This window comes from Sinohyriopsis cumingii, chromosome 2, assembly GCF_028554795.1.
Source record: "Sinohyriopsis cumingii isolate HCF-2022 chromosome 2, ASM2855479v2, whole genome shotgun sequence".
Taxonomy (NCBI): Eukaryota; Metazoa; Mollusca; class Bivalvia; order Unionida; family Unionidae; genus Sinohyriopsis; species Sinohyriopsis cumingii.
In genome coordinates, this window is record NC_142962.1 from 94884379 (window position 1) to 94888450 (window position 4072).

Sequence of the window (4072 nt, forward strand, 5' to 3'; positions counted from 1 at the left end):
CCAATACCTTCATCACGAACAACGGCAGTAACTTTCATTGATAATTGTTTAACAATCGGTATTACCTTTGGAGCTATTCTTCTAAATAGACCCTGAACAACATCACTGAGTCCATCACCGGAGATCGCTTTATAACCGCGAATTTATCATCCTGACAATTACAGATCTATGTTGAGCATTATGTATGATAATCTTATTTTCTTGTCACTGATCTAATTGCATACCCTCAATTACTTCGGTAATCATCAACGATTTCATCGATGAGGGACTGATAAACAGTAATGTTCATGATTTCGCCTGTAAGTAATCATTGATAAATATCAGCAGCTTCATTAAAAATTTCTAGGGGATTATTCCGGCTCGTCTTCCGCCAATCAGAATTTCTAATCGTTCAACATCAGCAAGGACGTTATTGGGACATGGAGTAATAAGACCACTTCCTCGATTAACAAGACCACTTCCAGTTGTTCCTTCTTCCTCACTTGTTGTTTTATCTGCTTTTTTATTCCCTGTTCTTGAGGCCGATTTCCTTTCTGCTTTTGCTTTTTCCAATTACTGCTTCATTTTATCTTCTTTTAGTCTCCTTTCTTGCTTTACTTGTTCAGTATACTCGCATACTGTATTGTTGAAGAGGTCAAAACTATTAATATATTGCTCAAATCTGATTTGCGCAGTATCAGTAGCGATGTTATATATATATATATATATATATATATATATATATATATATATATATATATATATATATATATATATATATATATATATATATCCCTGACCCAATCAGCAGCTTTTAGAGTATTAACATATTTTGGTTTTACATACTTATCTCTCTCATGATATCCAAACGTGGCAATATTAATTGCTTGGTTTGTATCTTTGATAGCGGCAATACCTTCAGGCGTGAATTTATCTGTAAGGTTAATTCTGACTCTTGACAGAGGTTGTGGTTGAACTTCAGGTTGTGGTTCAGGAAGTTGCTGCGGTGGTGGTTGAGCTGCTTGAAGACGGCCAACAATATCAACAGGTAATGTCTCAAGACCTTTTTTTAGCCGCCTCAGTTGCTGTAACAACTTTCTTGGTTGGTTCGACAATTGGTTTAAATATGTGTTCTGTATCTTCTGCGAATTCCACCTGAGACTCCTGACGCGCTTGTAGTTGCTGCTTGACAGCATCACGAACAGGGATATATTTCTTAAGTGCCTTTAGTCGCTCTCGAGCTAATCTAGCAATGCGAGATTCCATTATTGATATAATAATGATATAATTACTTACACACTACAGCAGCAGGGAGGGTACGACCAAATATGAGTGTCCGACGGGTACACAAACACACATACGAATTTGAAAACACGATCGACAAAGCTAAAGTAATGAAATGAGATAACCCAATTAGAAATAATCTCGGTCAACTAGAGGCCTTGGTTTGACGTTAAAGACCTTGTATTTTCATTTGTTTCGTAATAAGTTTTATTTTCAAAGATTAATATGTTCACCCTCCCTACTGCTTGCTTCAACATTATTTTCACTTGCTTGATACCATAAATCATTTTAGACATGTATGTTATACGAATGTTATATATGCCTGAAGTCTTTACAACATCTATTTTTCACATTAAAACGTATTTTAAAACAATACAGCATGATATCGTCCTAGAAGATATTACTAAGTCTAGTTACTGAACTGACTTATGACAAGTAGGAAATTATTTTCCTCAGCGCCATTCATAAGTATTCCAGTACTTTATGCATAGGTGGTTTTGTTTTGGTGCTTTACGGCACAGCAACATAAATAGGTTATTTAGTGCCGTGTCAATTGGAGTATTGTGCACCGCCCAAGGACACACCATGGTAGATGATCCGATGCTACAATCTGAACCTGCACTTTTTCTGTCTCGAATCCGGCACGCTAACCACTGCGCCATTGTAGCTCCCCTGCTGACAAGGTCGAACAATCTGTGTGAGAGCTGTTTGGCAGTAATTGATCACATTTCATACAACATTTAAAAGGTTGCGTTCTAACGTACTCCTTTATCCTTCTTTGTATTTATATATGAAAAAGAAGGTTTCAATGCAAATATTTGAGTTTGCCAGCAATGAAAAGGATATCGTCTACGGCAGACAATGACTAAAAATGTGCAAGGTAAACCATTGAAAGATATGTACTTTATCCACCGTTGCTGATATAATCTCCGTTTTCCTAAATGCAATTTTAAAGATACGAGCTTAGAAACAGGTCTACAATAAATGTGTTTAATAAGCCATCATTCTCATTGATCTCAGGTCAAATAATCAGTAAACAAACCATCTGCTCTTTTGATGTGTATTCAAGTATCTTTCACGAAAAATATTAAACTGGAAGCAAATTACGCGGGATAAAATGTATTTGCTTTGCTGTGTAGAAATAAAGTAAATAAAACAAACGTTCTCGAATGCAACATCTTTCGCCTCGCTGTTCAAAGTCACAAGACAGAAAGACAAATGTAAACATACAAAGAAAGTTTGCCGGCGTAATGACATATATGCATACATACAAAACAAGTAAAGGTAAAATGTGTATCAGGAGGTGGACGAGATGGGATGTTTCTAAACTTTTACATTATACACAAAAAGTTACATAACTGAGGAACATAATTGAACTGATTTAGCTTCAAGTATGAATACATTTTTTGATAAATATTGTTTAAAACACATGCACTACAAAACTGGATTATTATGCCCTTTAACTGAGTACATGGAATTACACATGCTCTTTGAATTTCAGGCACATTTGATATTAGACAATATCTTTAATTTCCCTGGCTTCTTCATCACTCTCCCAGAACTTGTTTCGTAGGACACTGTTGTGGACTGGTTGTTAGCAGTCAGTGTCTTGGTTTCCTCTTGTTGCCGTAATTTTGTAGATTCTTCAAGAGTGTATATAATTTTCCACTGCTTTCCGAAGATACCATCTGTTTCTTCTGTATAAACTCAGTTCACGGTTCTGATGTTGTACGATTTTGTTAATCCAATGAGTTTTATTCGCTATATTAGTATGGTCGATTTTGTTTCTTATTGCTCATGCATGGCTTGATATATTATAATTGAGACAGAAGGTAACATGTCGAATTTTAGCTTAATTAATTCGTTCGCTTTAAACTGTGCAATATTTGATCAAGACACTGTCCACTGTTCTTCAAACCTGGAAAGTTGGTAGGAAATTCTGTAACATTGCTGCGATGGAAACACCAGATTCTTTGTATGTGGTACCTAACAGTGAATGGTATGACTTTCTGGCGTTTTTTAAAAGTAAGTTTCATACACAACATATTTTTAAAACATACTTGTTTATAAACAGAGCAATAATGGTTGGCGTATTATAGATAAGAAACATGTATTATTTTTGCATGGTTACAATCTGGATGCATTATTTCACCTCTTGGAATAGTCATCAATATTATAATAGTTTCCTTCAAGTATCACTTTAGATGTTTATGTTTTAACTGAATTGCTCTGACTGAATTGAAACCGTATACCAGTACACGGAGAACAGCGTATGCTTGACCTTGACCTATTAAGTTAAGTCACCAATTTTGGCAAACAAGCAGAGGAAGTCTCACATTGGACTTGGCGGAACAGAGTGTTGATAGAAAAGCTACTCGGTTCCTAGCTAAGTCTGATCAACTCATTCGGCGTACTCCTGGAGATTGTTGTGGGTCAGCGCCGAAACCCTTTATAAATAGGGATCACTACGTGATGATGGAAGAATGTGTGTGATATGGATTTTTAACGTAACTTTAAAAAAAACTTCAGTCATATCGCTACGATGTCTGCAGTGAAGTAGTTTATAGTGATGTCTAGCTCTGAGGGCATCATGCTGCAGACATGTAGTATGATGTCCCGACAAGTCTCATTATTCTGACACCAGGCCGACCAGTCCTAAAACTAATTTCTTGATGCTAAGCGCCAGAGAGGCAACTGTTAGTACCATGTTTTATAAGTCTTTGGTCTGACTAGGCCGGGGTTTGAACCCGCGACCTCCCAAATCCGAGGCAGACGCTCTAGCCACTGCGCCACCGGAGCAGTCGATGAT